The 17498-nt window shown below is 45.9% G+C and overlaps 1 protein-coding gene and 1 long non-coding RNA gene across 2 annotated transcripts in view; both read right to left on the minus strand.

Moving 5' to 3' along the window:
- Positions 1 to 3092, minus strand: part of LOC144105196 (venom metalloproteinase antarease-like TtrivMP_A) — a 31653-nt gene extending 28561 nt beyond the window's left edge. Inside the window, exons 1-2 of the mRNA XM_077638344.1 lie at positions 3074 to 3092; positions 2881 to 3011 (exon numbers count right to left, since the gene is read on the minus strand). The gene's annotated coding sequence lies outside the window, so the exon portion shown is untranslated. The remainder of the gene's footprint in view (positions 1 to 2880; positions 3012 to 3073) is intronic.
- Positions 3093 to 3115: 23 nt separating this feature from the next.
- On the minus strand, positions 3116 to 14265 carry LOC144105671 (uncharacterized). The gene is made up of 3 exons (XR_013308855.1): positions 14051 to 14265; positions 4830 to 4948; positions 3116 to 3145 (listed from the first exon to the last, which is right to left on the minus strand). It is a non-coding gene; the product is annotated as an uncharacterized LOC144105671 (long non-coding RNA).
- Between the last annotated feature and the right edge of the window lie 3233 nt (positions 14266 to 17498).

The raw sequence follows: 17498 nt of genomic DNA on the forward strand, positions 1-17498 counted from the left end.
ATTATGCCTAAACGCTCCATTTTATCCATTTCGCGCTTGAGGGACCCCCTCGAAGGAATTGGTACCTTGCGCAGAGCACTTATGGCATGGGGGATAGCGACGGGTTGCAGTCTGATGGTGTACTGCTTTGGCATCGTGCCTAGACTGCGGAACACTGCAAAACGAGCCCTGTACTGAAGGTTTCCCGACTCGACCGCATCAGCAAATTTAATGACACCTGAGGCCTCAAGGGCTGGTAATCCCAGAAAGACGTCACGTAACGGACTGCGACGTAACTTGTTTGATGCATGGTTTTTCCTTTTATATGCGATCTCTGCGGCGAATGTGCCTAGCGCAGTAAACCTCTGCCTCCTGCACCTTGCAAAACTTCATCACTTTTTGCAAGTTGGGATGGTAATCCCGAAAATCTTGATGGTAACACTGACACTTCTGCGCCTGTGTCAAGTTTTACAAATATGGGCACCGAATTTATGCGTACCTGAACAAATCACGCTTTTCTGCATGCATCTGTTGCTCCCACGAAACCCTCTCCAGTTTCCTGGTTGACCGCGGCAACGCGTACATTTCGTTTCATGGAAGCCGTCTCTTTCTTGGCGAAGTGTTCCTTCTTGCCGCATTGGAGACACTTGGCAGCTCTGGCTGGGCACACCGTCCTGAGGTGGCCGTTGCCACTGCAGAAAGGGCCCCGCCCCTCCGGCTTTCGTCGCGCATGCGGCGGGTGCACTTGCAGACGTCCCCTGTGCCTCTGTTGAGCCACAGCGTCTACATTGTGGTCCTTGTGCCTCTGTTGAACCACAGCATCCATATTGAGGTCCTAGTCACAATTTTTCGATGATTGCTGGCTCTGTTGTCCTCGTGTAGTACTTTGCTGCTGTTGGACGCTTTCCTTTAGGCGAACCTTCGCCAGCGCCGATGCCAGCGTGAGCTGCGAATCCATTTGTAAAACTTCTGAGAAGTTCGCGTCGCGAGGCCCGACATCCAGTCTGTCTCGAATTATTCGTGTTTTTAGTTCGCCGAAGTCGCAACGGCCCCCAAGCCATGTAGCGCAGTGACGAACTGGTCGGCAACGCCGGCCGTGCAGTTGCACCGCCGCTGGACTTTGACGTGCAGTCAAAGTCCAGAGGCGGTAGTTGCTGTAGCCTATGGAGCCGCATTGAAGGCGTCTCCGACATCGTTGGTAGTTCCTGACCTTCTGACACCATGTCGTTTTAAGCCGGGGGGGGGGGGGGGGGGGGGCGTAGCCGAACGCGCACCTGAGCGCTGTCCGAGGAAGCAGTCCAGACATCGTGTTCCCAGATAACAAAAGAAGACCCCTTCAGTATCGTACTCTGCTTTTCAGAGCATTAGCTCCTACTCATCTCGTTTCGAGATTTCGTGTGGCCTGCTACCACCCTGAGATCACACTGCCATCTGTGGCAGCAGGTATAAAACAGCACATCTCTCATTGACACTTGTAGCGCAATCTACAATAGCATAGTAGAAACAACAACTTCGTCTTGAAAACCAAAGAGCTATCGCTCACTACTTCGTCTCCCAGGCGGTGGTGGCCTTTTTATACACTCTCGTCACATGGCCGCAGATCCACTATCGCAGTCGCAGCTTCCGAGAGCTGGTGACGTCACACATCAAGCAGGAACCTACGATCCCAGCACAGGTTGCACAAATTCCACCGATGGCAGCACCTGCCGTCGCATTGCCATCGTTTAATCTCTGAACCACTACACCAGGATTGGTATGAGGACTTCCAGGGATCTCGGAATGTAAAGTCGAGAATGACTAATGTCGCATAAATAGGCGTTAACTGTCTAAAGCTACCACGTCCTACCTTTAAGGCGGAGCTTAAGTCTACCCTCCAATTTTTATGTCCTGTCCTTCTGTGTCTAACCAACACACCACGGAGATAACTTAAGCAGCGGTGGCTTGGCTGTTGTAACTTGTCCACACTTGAAAAATGGTGTGAAGATTAGAAGCGATTCTTTACCCCGGTGCTTGTGATAGCTAAGAGGGAAAAAATTGTTTTGAGAACAAGAAGGTAACATAATTTTGCATTTCTCAGTGTGCACCTCGGCCGTGCCCTTAGGTAAGCATGTAGGAGGGAGCTGAAGAACGAGGACAGAATTAGGACCTGTAGTGGCCGTCTGCGGAAAATTTCGCTCACCTGTGGTTCTTTTTGCCGTGCACTGACATCGTACAGCACTCAAGGGCCATAATGGCGTTTGTATACGACGCCGCACTTGAATGCAAACACTCGAGGCAAAGCTCTGCAGATGCGCAGAGAAACTATATTTTGAAAAGAGAAATATATTGTTTTTGCAGAAAAGACAGAGACAGTACTGAAAAGCTTGGTAGTGAAGCACTGTTGAAATGGGGTAACCTTGTGTCAAAACAAGAAAGCGTCACTAGTTGCTTCTCGCGTTATGTAATCCAGCGGAATGAGAGCTCATAACTTTCATTGACATGGTGCAGTCATTCCTGTGCAAAATCAGTTAAGATTCAGATGCTCTTGCCGTTACCAAAAATCTTGCCAGGAGGTATAGTGGTCTGTCTTTTTATGTGAATTGATACAGAGGGTCTGATTGGTATTCTTATAAAGGAAAGACATATAATCAAAGGGAGTTTCTTTAAAAAATGCTCATTCTGTTCAACTTGATCAAAAATTGGGCGACGACGCGAATTGTTCACGATCAGAATACTACGTTGAAATGTTGACCACTGTCGCTACATTCGGCCTATAATTACCGATTTTTTGAAGGGAGCAACAATTTTGTCATGCATTTCGTATTGTCCTAAAATTGGCGTAAAGCATGAAGGTACAGGGTAGTCATGGTTGTAAGACAATGCGATTCTTTTACGGTGCAGGATGGAGATACAGGTACTTACGCTGACAGCAGGACGACTGCGTCATATCGCTGTATTCCTGTGTCTCCTGCCGTATAGGTTATTAAGTTCAAAAGCGTCTGATCGGTTATGAGTTTGTCGTCGTCCGTGAGTGCAAGATATTTCTCTTGGCCCTGCGTGGTGTGTTTTGTTGTGAGGAGAGCACATGGGCCACTTGTCCACCAACTCTACTTACAGCTGTGGTGCTCTCAACCCCTCGTACCGCAATAGACATTGTACTATCCAACTGCTGTAGTAGAGGAGTGACCTGCGGAAATGAAAATTCCTGAGACGCATGAGGTTTATTTTATTATTTTCGCAGACGCACAGACACATACATCAGAATACCACAGCATTATCGCATGGCATCAGATGCTATAAACGTACCTCGTAAATGAACCGTACAGCTCTACTGTGCTCAATAGTCCTCCACAATTCCAGTGCATGAGCGCATATTGATTATCGCTGGGATGTGTGCGGTGAAACTATATGGGGATGTTTTAATAGACTTCTTAACATTTGATCACGGCTTATATGGTTCGCGTTTAAAGGGTATATTATGTGGCGCATTGCGTCTACGCCTTGCTTTTCTCACGCTGTTTCCGCAGTGCGGGAACCTTGTCTTGTGCGAAAAACAATTTACCTAAATATCAGAAACGTATGTAGTACCATAAGCAGTATAAAGTATTGGAACGGCCGAGTACGCGACTAAGAAATAAATTTATTGTGCAAAGTAAAACCGTGGTTTGCTTTCTCATTTCTGACGCATTATCTCTGACGCGGTACTTGCAGCAAGAATACTTGTAGCCTATTGCTCTTATTTTGTGCAAAGGTTTAGTTGCACACAAAAACGCTGGCGTATTTTGTAATGGTTACTGAGGATAATCTCTAGAAAACAAGGTTGCAGCCGCGAAGCCATGTGTTATCTTATTTAATGTTTTTAAAACATAGGGGTAGATAAAATGAAGCATAAATAAAACACAAACATTTTTAAAGAATACAAGAACGTAGCCTTAATACTGACCGTTAAACTTGTTCTGCATAGAGTTGTTCTTCATTTGTCTTTCAGCAAATCCTTGTCTCCTTTCCTTTTCACATATTCGTTTGATTGCTTGTTCTCAGATAAAGTAACCGAATATAAATACCACTGGCTGCTTTTCACTTCCAACATGCCTATGTCGAAGCACATCAATCTAACATGGAGGAAAACCTTTCAGAGACTCGGGTATCTACAGCGCACATTACGTGCAGCACTACATCATACAAAGCTTTGAGCTTACAGAACGCTAATCCGACCGCTTATCGAATGCGGCTCAGTTGTTTAGAATTCTTATCGGCAACTGTACTGGGATAGAATTGAATCTGTTCAGAAGAAGGCAACTCATTTTATCTATTGTCGCTATGACAGAGGATTTTCCCTAGGCTAATCTGGGCGCATTGCCTGCAACTCCGCTTCCAAAATGCCGGTACATCGAGGGCCTCAAGCATATCTACACGCTCATTAACTCGCCGCGCCTCATAGCAATGAACACCCATGTTACTTTTTCTACTCCATTATCAACCAGGCGCCACCACACTTCAAACATTTCTCCACTTTACGCGTCGACTGACACAAAAAAATACAACCTCTTCCCACATATACCGTCGGGTGCTGGAAGTTTCTGCCCGGCAAAATTCGTGCACTTCCATTTCCGCAATTTTTGGCTGCCATTGAACGTCACTGACAGTTGTTTTATCCATCTTATATTGTGTTTTGTTTGTTCTTGTTATGTGTGCACGCTTTCATGTAGCAACGTATATAAGCTTTTCATGTATTCCATATCCCCATTCCTGCCATAGCGCCTGCGGATCTGCAGTATGTACGAATTATAAAAAATAAACAATAAATAAATGAATAAAAATGTAATTAATACCTTAGCAAAGATCGAATAACTAGTTAATACTGTACGTACCTTTTCCATGAAAGCATTTACGTAGGTTAGCATGGAATCTGTAGCCATTGCGCTAAAAAGTTTCTGGTCACAAATGACGTATGTTTAAATGATTTTCGCCGTGGAAGCGGATCTCATGTCTGTAATCGTGCAAGCAGCCAAGTATGAAGGTGTTCTGAAACGTGCATCAGTCTTTTCTACTACACGTCAGACTTACCACATTAATAATAATAATAATACTGCTTTAACCACCTGATATTGTACAAATGAAAGGTGACAGGGCCAAAAGCATAGTATTTTTATCTTGACGATATTGGGTTTAAGCAGATATCACAGTTTATATCACTTGTGGGGCAGAACTGGACTTGTTATGAGTATTTTTTTTTCTATCATTTTGCACATCCCTGGCTCATTTTTTGGTGTTCATGTTCAAGAAGGACGGCATCTGCCCCCCGTAGAACTTCAATCTCTATATTTCGGTTTGGTTCGGTTTATAAGGTTTAACGTCCAAAAGCGACTCAGGCTATGGTGGACGCGGTAAGTATATATTACGACCAATATATCCGTATACATTCCAGGAAGTATTCTTTTATTGAGAAACACATATGCTGAGCATAATAATCAATGGGACCTGTCCATATTCTTTGCAGCAGTAGAAGCGATTCTGTCGTCTCTTCCGGAGGCAAGTAAGCCATCGGAAGTGAAGGCTGTGTGGTCTATGGAGCCTTTACTGGCTCAGCTAAAAGGACCTCCATGGAGGAAGCACTGTATGTGTAATCGCATCAGTGTCACGTTTCAGTAGTCGATGCCAAAAGATTAAAATAAATAGTGTAGATTAACGTAAGCGTCTTTTGCATCAATAATTTTCTCTGCAGTGTGTACAGGAAGCTGGTGTGAATGACGATTTTTGTCTTTTGATCTAAGTGTTTACAATCCATCGCGCCGATGTGGCTTGAGCAGAGCTATTGTGTGTATGAGCTGGGACCGGCGCTCATTCTTTATTCAAACGGCAGAATTAGACGTCGCAGACTAGGTGGCATAAAAAGCGTCCTTGGTAAGGTTTGCGTCATCGTTATGAGCATTTACTAGGAATCGTTCATCCGCATCTCGATCGTTTCACTGTTGTGTGTCCTCACAATATTGGGCTCAAATTTGCTGATATGTGGAGAGTTCAACACTCAGAGTACCGCTTGGGGAAGAAATCACTACCATGCCAGTGGAAGGATTGTTGAGAGTGCTGCTGTGAATGTAACTTATGTGTGCTTAACGGGAGCTCACCGAGCTTTCTGCGTAGTTACCAATATTCGAGTTGTATTGATGTGGCTCTCGGCATCGGACCTTTTATCTGATGTGGGGTAGGCCACATACACTGAAAATCGTGGGTGTGGCCATTATACCATACTCGTAAAATACTAGAGCTTAGGCTTCGAGAGAGTAAGGCGCCAAGACAAACTTACCAATTGGAAGGCTTTTAGCTTTAACGTACCTCAACAAGTTGGCACGGATAATGGCAAGGAAAGTTTCACTTCGCTGCTACGAGAGCACCTGGGTTTTTGTGCCAAGAAAGTCCTTATATGTGATAACCCATGCCCAAAGCCTTTAAGAAAATGAACAAATATCTAGTGACCCCGCTAACATGAATAACAGTGTCCGTATCAGCGGCTGAGGGCTGTTCGAAGAAGAGTGTAAATGGCTTATCGTCGAAATGAGTTCGAAAAATTATTTTGTGAAGATCGATAGGTGCACTTTATCATGCATAGACATCTGCATAAATTAGGCAGAAAGCAATGGAGTAATTTCTGCGGCTCACTGACTCCTCAGAGGTCTGTGCCAATGATATAGATGACAATACAAGCTCTGAGTGGACCCGTTAATCAAGCAGAACTCTTTCCGAGTGCTAGCACTAGCACGGACAACTTCAAAAACAGTGCTTGCTGGCGAGTTTTGTCAGGTTATTTCTCGTGGCGACGCTTTGGTAGACTGAAGAATTTGCTCAACCACCTATGTATGCACAAATAAAAGTAATCGCTTGCCCTCATGCGCGCAATGCTTATTTGTGATGATTCAGCATCTACAGCTTGCAAGTACACTTTCCTTGCGTCGTCCGTAGATTGCTGCTGGCCCTGACGCTAATACGTACACTATGCTTTAAAAAAAAACTTGGAGCCTAGGCCACAGCTGTAGTGCTGCAGATATTTGAAATGTATGGGTCAAGGACACTGCCCGAACTATAGAAGATTTCTCCTGTTATCCCAGAATTAAGTCCGTGGAAACCTCCCATACTTCTTAAGTCTCTTCACCCCCTAAGCCTGAAGAACTGTCTATACCATGTTGTGTAGATGATTGCCTTTAGGGTTCCCTCACAGCGTAAATAGTCTGGAGTGTTCTCTGAGTTTATGACTGGCTTTAGTTGGTGTCGATACACATTGGACGTGTTTATGAACGTTATGACGCAATGAGCGCGAGCGAACTCGTGATAATGTCACCATTCTAACATTTTTGAATGTGAAGCGGGTATTCGACACTGCAACTCATGTAATACAAAGCTTACGAGACAACGAAGCGATCAGAAGGCCGCTGCGGTGGATTTGAAACTTTCTGAGTGATAGGAAAATATGTTGTACTAAGCCACTTACTTTTCAATTGCAAAATGACAGATTTACGATTAAAACTCCCGCCAGGTGTGCAGTGCTGTCTGTGCGCTGATGATGTCGACAGTTCGGCTTCTGGCCAAGCTGGGAGTTTCACTCTACCAGTCTTACTTGACGGCCTAGACTTCATAGTCTTATTTCGATTGCGCTACTAGGCGCATTTCCTGATTTCGGGCATACGTAACGTACCCTCTTTGCCAAACGTAACCGAGCAGCAGGTCTTTTCTTCTCACCCGTATAGTGGAGCCTATACGGCACTATTGAAGGCCGAAAGGTGCCAAAGCGTCAGCACAACTGTGCACTGTACTTCGCAGAAATTCAGAGCTTAAGGACTGGCATAAGTGGTTCGCTACGCGGCTAAGAAAGAAACCACGGTTGGTCGGTTATTTTTGGCGCAGGCAGTACGTCCATGAAGCCTGGTTTGTAGCAGGCAGCCAACCTGCCAACAGAGGTGAAGGCAATCTACCAGATGTGTACACCTGGCAGGCCTTTAGTATGAAAGCCTTCATGGTAAATGCCTACGGGGTAAAAGCCTTTAGGTATAAGGGCTTTAGGCCAAATGCTTTTTGTAAAAGCCTTTAGGTCAAATGCCTTTAGCACAAATGTACCTTAAGTGCCCACCCTAACTAGCGCTACCACACGATGTTCCGCGCTTAGCTATGCTAAACCGAATACACAGCGAACGAAGGACGGGACTAAGAAAGAGACCAACACAGCGCTGTGTTGGTCTCTTTCTTAGCCCCGTCCTTCATGCGCTGTGCATGCAGTTTGAACCGTGTACCGACTAGCCCAGACAAATAAATACCTTATGCTAAACCGTCTAGTAAATTTTTAAAGAAAAAGGGGTGATACCTTTGCATGCGGAAGCAGCAGTGCTACTTTACATTCGAAAAAAGCTAAACAATTCCTGTCAACGTCTAGAAGGGCAACCACCGCTGTCTGTTAACAGCAGAGGTTTTAGGGCATAGTACTCAACCGTCACCGTCAACTCTTTTGGGCTGGGCACATACAACACTTAGAAGAACAGGTGAACATAGTGATAAATTTGCCTCCCAGGCTTGCTAGTTCATCTTGGGGGAATTAGATGTCGTGTCTTGTCAAAGTACAAAATATTCTAAAATGTCGCAAACTACCGTACTCTGCACAGATATTACATGAACGCTCGCCAGTACCGGAATAGCGCTTACAGAGGCTGATAGCTACGGGTCTTCGCGTGTGTATGAATGTTCCGCCATCTACAAAACTAGCTCTAAAGTTATTGCAGGAGCACAGGAGCTTCAATTTCAAGTCTTGGGAAGAAATTAGCAAATGCGAAATAATGGTAATTGCTGCTTGCCAGTTATCCCCGTACCAAAACATACTTGAGCTATCCCGGTCACATTCATTTATTTACTGGTAGCCCAGTTAACAATTCTTCGACATATGCTTATATGATTCCAGATGTGAATGAACGACGAGCAGAATGAACGACGAGCATAAATAAGTAGTCAAACTAGCTCACGGAAGAGCGTGAAGAATAGCTGAGGTTTACTCTCTTTCCTACTACTGTTTATAGTACCAGTAGGAGGTTAACGTAGCGGGTAGCGGCTCGCAGTCCGCCTTAAAATTCCTCGACAGCGCAATTTAGTTCCAGCGAAGAGTAGTTTGGTTTACGAAACGCTAAAAGAATTATCCAAGGCGTCAAAGAAGCACATAATTGAAGTCGTCTAACAGATACCCGCTCCTTGCCTTATTCCAGGAAGTACTGGGGCAGATGCAGAGGTCAGGCATGCTCATGCAATACTACAGCACCTAGCCAGCCATTCTCTGGGTGTGGAATTCACCGTCCATGCGAGTTGAAATGAGTGAAAAAATGTAGCTTGAGCCAAATGATATAACTTCTAACCTTTATAAAAATTACCCGCTACTATGGTCTTCAGCGCCACTTACACTAGAATTAAGTGTGGTAATTCTCATTCAGAACTATTAATAATATTAGAAACAGTTCACACAAAACACGCTACAAAAATTGGTCATGTAGACAATCAACACTGTTCAAGTAGTCACGAGGACCAAGATGTAACGATGTGTTATTGGATGCCTAGAGCATGACACTTTTGAAATCTAAGGTTCGACGAAATCTCGTCTGGTCGGGTGAATACATTGGCGAAAATAACGAAGCGCCGACCAAAAGGTGTTGTCAAGATGGAAGGACGTTTCGACTTCCACACGGAAGTCTTGTTCACTGATGGAAAAATTTCGCACACAAAGCTTAAGTACGTTGTGCTAATCGTCGCAGGCATCTAGCGTACGAGGGCGGTAGATTGCCGATGTTACGGTTGAGCGTCTGATCTGTTGTCTGGGTAAACAGAGACTCCAGATATTGGCGTGACATCCAGTTTTTCTCACGGCCGATAATTGCCGCTTCTTCCCAAGCGATATCATGCTTCGTGTTTTCAACGTGTTCAGCCAGTGCGTTGGAACAAGCCTTCTTCTTCTTGACATCATTCTTGTGCTCATTCAGCCGTCTTTCAAAGTTTCCACTTTCACCTATGTAGGAGTGATCGCAGTCTGAGCAGGGGATTTTATAAATTACTCCGGGAAACTTTTCCTTTTTTAGCTTGTCCTTTACGGACACCAACTCGTGACGAAGCTTGCACGCAGGCACGTGAGCTATATGCACATCGTAGGTGCGAAAAATGCGGGCCAATGACTCGCTCACGCCTGGCACATAGGGTATTGCAGCTCTGGCACGGCAAGGTAAGAGAACGGGCTGAGCTGGTCTCGTTGTCTGCTGTATTACAGCGTTCACGAAGTGCTGTGGGTAGCCACAATTGTTTAGCTCGCGTCGCACTTGGCGTATGTCAGAGGCTTTTTCTTCGGGTTTCGAGCATATTCTTTCCGCACGACGGACGAGGGTAGAAACGACGGAGCGCTTATGGCACGTAGGATGTACTGAATTAAAGTGAAGGTATTGGCCTGTGTGCGTGTCCTTTCTGTACACCTTGAATGATAGGCGGTCATCACGTCGCTCCACCATGACGTCCAGAAAAGGAAGACGGCCAGAAATCTCCTCCTCGACGGTACACTGAATGGAATCTTCCATGCTGTTCAAATGGTTCGTGAAAGCAGCCAAGGCATTCTTTTTGATTATGCAAAAGCAGTCATCAATGTACCGCAGGAAGACCTTCGGGCGCGGCTCGAACGAAGCCAAAGCGCGGCTTTCCAGTGCTTCCATTGTGAGGTTTGCGGTTGTGACCGAGATAGATGCTCCCATGGCAGTGCCATGAACCTGCTTGTAGACAGTGCCCCGAAAGATGAAGTACGTGTTCTTCAAGCAAAACTGCAGAAGCTTCAACAGGTCCGATGGATCGATGGGTGATACGACTGAAGAGGGACTTGACCATCCTTGATAAAAGGCCTTCAACTCTACAAATGCATTTCAGGAGAGCAAGCTGCCGGGCTAGTTGGTGATGCATGCTGTGTGGCACGTTGGCGATGCATATCCCCTGTACGACAGCATGAATAAACAGCAGGTAGTAGCGCTCATGAACGTCTAATTGCGTCCGCTCCTCAGTCACTCGCCTGTATTTTTGCGCTGTGTTCTTCACAACATCTCTCTCCAAAAGATATTAGGTGCATGGCCGACGCGCGCGTTACTGACACGGGAATTGATCGCGCCGAAATATTTTCTCGAGTACAGCGCAATCTTTGGCTGATACTTGATGTGTTAACTTAGTAGAATCTGTACATGGTTTTCTTGGGTCGAGCTTTGCAGTCCTTGCTCGCACGTTACATGATAGTCGGTTTTCTGACAATCGATTTTATGTACTACTATCTTGCATCTGACAATTTATGCCCTTATCGTTGTTTTTGGTGCTTATTGTTTATTTTTCATATATTCTATTTTGGATTCTATACACGTTCCTTGCGGCAGATTCATGAAAAAGATGGTGCTCAAACTTACTGAGTGGTACCCGCAGCGCTGATAAATACATCAAGCTTATAATGTCCAGTTTTCATACGGATGCTCTCGTGTTGGCAATATGGTCGACCTAGTGACAATTGTTAAACACCAAAAAAGGTTTGCAGTACTTGATCGTGGCGCAGTTCCTGAATGTTAAAGGCGCTTGCGACAACATAAGTCACCAGGCCATTTTGGACGCCCTGGAAGCTGCCGAACATGGTGGTCGCGTCTTATGTTGTATATGCAGTTATGCATCCAATATATTGCTCTGTGCCAGGAGCGAGGATCGACCAACGTCTTCTCATATCACTTCCCATGCTGTCCCACAAGCCCAACACTTTTCAATCGTTCACTTGTCGACTCGCTACGAAAGTCGGCGCTACTCTCAATCATTCCAGACGACATCTGTAACTGGGGGTCAGGAGATATGCATCCGCAAGTTCGAGCGAGGTTTCAAAGGACGGCAAGTATTAACACCATCTTAACACCATCAGGATGACCTGGGGGTCTCTACCGTAAAGAGTTGCCGTTACACGCAAGGGCAAGTTTTATTGCACCGCATGCATAAGTGGCACTGCAATACCGTACGAAGAAGCTATTCATTTATTGAAGTATTCATATATCCAAAGCTATAGTGGAGCCCCATATCTCCATATATAAAAAAGAGACCTACAGCCACCGTCCACATTCTCTCCTTTATCGGGGGAAAATCCTGGGGAGCGTCAGTGCTGCAGATGATCCAGCTGTACGGCGCATTATTCATGGGATCCTTTCAGTAAACGCTATTTGTACTTGGAAACGCCAGGAAAACGAGCAGACGACATCTACAAAGCGTTCAAGCTGAAGTACTGGACACGTGCAAAGGATTGCTGAAATGTGCCTCTGTGGCCACAACCGTTGTAGAGGCCCAGGAAAATCCAGTCCCTGCTTACATTACGGCTGACGCCATGACAGCACATATCTCACACCACTGCCGTTTTCCCTTTCACCATCGTGCCAGCCCTTCCTATTTCCACCCCGCATACATCTTTTCCAAAAACCGTTGACACCCATCGCGCCAATCTGCCATCCCTGTTCCCACGGGTTCTGGACGATGCTCTCCATTACAGAGCTTGCTTTAAACGCGTGTGGTTCTTTCCGTACTCTGCATCCGGAAGGAAGTCAATTTATCGCCGACAGAATTAAAATAGGTTGTACCTTAATTCGTGTTAGACCTCAGAGTAGGACAATTTTTCTTCCTCTACGAGGTTTCTGTGTAGGCTGTATAGCTTTCCTTTTGTAGCGAAGTATACATTGGCCTTGAACTCGCAGTTTCGCCGTGCTCGCATCGCACACGTGACCAACCACGTGAGTGGTCAAGTGACCAGCCACGGCGCCGCGCCGCCGGCAGCTGCTCCGCACTACGTGACCGACCACGTGGTCAGTGGCGGGAGCCACTGAAACCGCCGCACACTCATTGAATAAAAAACAACCTCTGTCGAGGCTCATAACCGAACCGGGGACTTTAGCGTTTGAGGCGGAGACGCTACCAGTGCGCCACAACGGCGTATCTAGTGGCTGCACGGGTTGAATTCATATGTTAACTCCTTCGAACCAGATGTCGCAGCGCTTTTGCTGCGTGTATCCGAGCCGAACAGAGCTAGCCCATTATCAATTTTTTTTTATCCGCTCGGCTGCTGACCAGAAAGACAAGAGTTCAATCCCGGCCGTTGCGCTCGCATTTCGATGGAGGGAAAATTCTAGAGGCCCGTGTACTGTGCGATGTCAGTACACAATAAAGAACCCCAGGTGGTCGAAATTACCCGCAGTCCTCCACTACGGCACCCCTCGTAGTCTGAGTTTCTTTGAGACGTTAAATTCCTTCAAATCAAATCAAGCTATAGCACAAAATGCAGTGCTCGCAAAGAAAAGAAAGTTGTGTCCGAGAACTCCTTGTACAAGTACAGTATTTTTTTCCTTCGCCTGTAATGACAAATGATATTTCCTCAAAAATGTTTAACAACTCGAATTTTGATACCGTTATTGACTCACAAATTACGCGGTGCAATGTGCCAACGAAATGTGAGCTTCTGTTCATGACCCATACAGTTAAGTAATAAAACATAGTGTGCGTCTTCAGCTGGTCATGACATTGACAGACGATTATGACAGCCGTTAGTGCGAAATTTGGACGCAGCTGTTCACTCGCCCCTTCAAACCGCTAGCAGGTGGTGTGTTAGCCACCCTCCGGCAGCCACCTTCCGGTTGTCAATTCCTCCGCTCTCCTCGCCCTGACCTATAACACGCCACTTGCCACACGCCACACGCCACCCCGTAACACGACACTTGCCAGGTGGCGGGTTACGCCGACTATGCAGACGACTACGACGCAGAATGCAAAGACGGCAGTCTAAGAGCTGTGTTATAAAAAAATAAATCACGGTAGCAGAGCTAAAGAGAAGGGTTGCAGAACTAAGAGCTCTTGTGAAAGCTAATGTTTGGTTTGCCGTTCACAATATCGACATTCTACTGCTGTTTCGATCATTGGCCTGATAGCGATGAAGTACCCTTGTACTGAAATCGACCGTTGCTGGTCGAAACATCTGGAGCTTTGATAATCAAACCAAGCAAGTATATTAATAAATCATAAAATATGCCGTACTTACCAATTAAGATGCACCAGATGAAATAGTAAAGATTATGCGCCTTCTCAAAGAAGAACATTGCGCGAAAGATCTTTATCCCGTGGTTTGAACGCCAACAGAAAAAGAAAAGCAGGCAAAGGAATGTGTTCTGAAAGCCAAAACCAAACTGTTAGACCCAACAGTGCAACCAGTGAGTATATTTGCTTCTTCGTGATAGCAAACATGAGGTTTACTTCCAGCATGCATGGAGCAAAACATCTGCACTGTACATCGAAAAGACGAAATCCACAATGCCGCGATCTGTCTTGCACACTTTCCAATTGGATTTTATGTAGTTGTACAAGAGTCAATGGCCCATGAGGGCATATGTGACTTTTTAGATACAATGACACCTAAGAATATCCTTTCATCCAATTTACACCGAATGTTTTTTTTTTCTCTGGTGAAGTAATCTTTAAATGTCAGTGAAGGAAGAAATTCCAAACATGTGCTGTCTTTTTCGTGCAGAACAATAGGTTTATTTCTCCCATAGCAGGAACTACATGCATGCTAGCAATAATAGAAATGTAGACGCCTCGCTCTTAATATGTCCGTCTAGGTGAAGCTATAAAGCAGCGGCTGCGAACAAAGCCACTCTCTCGAAGTGCAAAGATTCCTTTTGGCGACGGCTTTGGAGTGGAACTATGCCATCAAAATGGTTCTTTTTGCCAGGGACTATGGCATAATGGCGTGAAAGCTCAAGAAATAGTGTTTCGCATGCACTTATGCAATTACCACTATGCCTCGTCATTATTTTTGCTCATTTTTCATGGATCTCAAACGAATGCGTTGTTAGATGGAAGCTTAAGCGTTACAAATAAGTCCTTAATAAACTCCCGAAGTCTTTCGCAGGCGCTATCAGCACTAAAATTTCACAGCTGGCTTGAAAGGAACCTTGACACCGACTGCCGCTTATGTCGTTTGAAATGTGCTAGGCTTGACAGCTCAGCCTTCAGGTTTTTGTTCTGCACCTTTTACTCCTCGTCAGTGCAAAAATTACTTTCAGCACTTAGGAAAGTACCAAAGAAGAGGAAAATTACAGGATGTAGGCTTGAAAATATACTGTGCATATTTTCTTATTCGACTGCTTGCAGCCTCCGCCAGTCGTATGTGTGTGCGCGAAAGCAAAAGCCTGCATCAGATGAGAATGAACTGACGCATTTGCGTACTAAAGATAGCAGTTGAGACTGGTTATGTTGCTTTAATTAAATATACTCGCTGTACATAGAAAATAAATTAATGACAAGAGACGCAGGATAGTGTGAGGAGGGAAATTGAAAGCATATATGCAGACAAACAGAAGTGCACTGTGGTATCATCATCCTCATTACGCCCATTGTAGGGTAACTGCTTCTCCGATATGTCTATAACCTGGTACTGTGCCAGCTGATGCCACCTTATCCCTACAAAGTTCCTAATGTAACCTGAACACCTAACTTTTTGCCCCTCCTGCTACACTTGCGTTCTCTTGGATGTCAGTCCATTATCCTTAATGACCATCGGTCACCTTGTTTTCACATTAAATACCCTGCCCGAGCCTATACCATCTTCTTGATTTCAACTAGGATGCAAGTAAGGGTTGTTTCTTCTCTGACCTGTTCTGCTCTCTTTGTCTCATGACACTACACCTACCATTTTGTATTCCGTAGCTCGCTGCGCTGCCCTCAGTTTCAAGTTGAACCCTTTTCGTAAACCTTTGCGTTTCTGCCCCCATAGGTGAGTACTGGAAAGATGCAGCCGCTATACACTTTCCTTTTGATTGGTTCGTAAACCACTATTCATGACCTGAGATTATCTGCCGAATTAACATCAATGCGCACTTGTTGAGTGCATTCCCAGACGCCTTTTCAGCGTGTGGAGTCTTTCAGCAGATGTCCTCGACCCAGCCTGACAAGCTCAGCCAGGAGCGAGCTACCTGAGTGACAAAGTGGGGTGGCCATGTGAAGCCCAGCTTTCGCTGATAGCAAGCAGAGAATGGATTGTAGTCTAAGGTTTACAAACAAAACAATCTTTACGCAACAAAGGATTTACACAGCACTAAAAGAACATATGTGCAGTGTTCTCGAAAACAATGCAATGTAATACTTAACAGAGGCTACAATACAAGAGATATCTTGCATCTAAAGTGCATTAATGCACGAGAGGCAATGAAAGCAAAGCAAAATTTGTTCACCGGGCACTGCGACAGTCCGACCACTAGGGGATCATGACGGTGCCGTCCCAAAGACTGGTGCGCGCTGCCTCGCAGGTCCGTTGCTGGGCGAGTTGTGTTGTCCCGGGAGACATGCGGGAGCATCTCTTTCAAACTAGAACTACGGCTATGGCTGACCGCCGGTCCGACGGTGCTCAAGGTCCTTCATTAGGCCGCACTGCGTCCGTTCGATACTTCGTCCCAATTCAAGAAAGCGCACACATATAGAGTACTCAGTGAATTGTCTCTTTTACCTTCCTGCCGGGCGCGCATCGCCATTGGTAAAGCGCTGAGAGAGACTTCCAGAAAGTTCCCTACGTAGGTGTCTGGGGACAATCAACTGTATTTGAACCGTTAACTGGTCGGTTTGAGCGCTCCGTAAGATTCCAACTTTAGGTCTCCTTGCTCTCTTACGGGCTCGCACGTGTTGCCCATACTTTTGCATATATGTAATCATCACCATCATCATCAGCCTGAGTGCACCCACAGCAGGGCAGAGGCCTCTCCCATGTCTCACCAATTAACATAAACATTAAAATCTGCTACATGTCCTAAAGGCTGCCCTTTGTCGTCTGCCTACTTCATCACCCTGCGGTGAAGTCCTCAGTCCCAGTTCACAGTCCCAGCAATGGAGGCCCACGCGGCCAGCGCTGGTTACTGGCCGTTATGGAGGATGGCGCCACAGGACTTTGTCACCAGAGTGTGACAGCGCAGCTCACGCGACGCTGTCGCCTGGCCCGTCAAGAACCCTCAAGACTGCATATGCGCCTCTCGGGCTGCAGGGTAGAATTTAGGCGCCTTCGCGCTGGCTTTTGCCACCACAGGATCATAAGACACTGTTGTGGACGCATGCGCTGTTCCGGCAGCAGCGCAGGAAGTGGGAACCAGGGGAGGGTGAACTAAAATCTTCTGGCACCAAGGTCACCCGCAGCGCCGACAACGGGAGCTAAAAGTATTTGATCTTTAAAAGCTCAAAATGCAGATAAGAGAAAGGACCAACTCAAACACTGGCTCACAGCTTAAGTTCTTTTTGTTTCCACCTGTGCTGCGGCATTGTGTCGCATCTAGAGCGCCAAAATGAAGGCCTCAAAAGCGCTAAAAAAGCTTTATCCGGGCGGTCTTTTCGCGTACAGCGTTTATGCCGAACAACTGCGCTCCTCCTATTCACTCCAACGCTCCTGTGGTCAACGGTAGCAGCCTACTAGACGGACCACGCATCGTGATGTTAAAGAAATAAAC

The sequence above is a fragment of the Amblyomma americanum genome, chromosome 9, assembly GCF_052857255.1.
Source record: "Amblyomma americanum isolate KBUSLIRL-KWMA chromosome 9, ASM5285725v1, whole genome shotgun sequence".
NCBI lineage: Eukaryota > Metazoa > Arthropoda > Arachnida > Ixodida > Ixodidae > Amblyomma > Amblyomma americanum.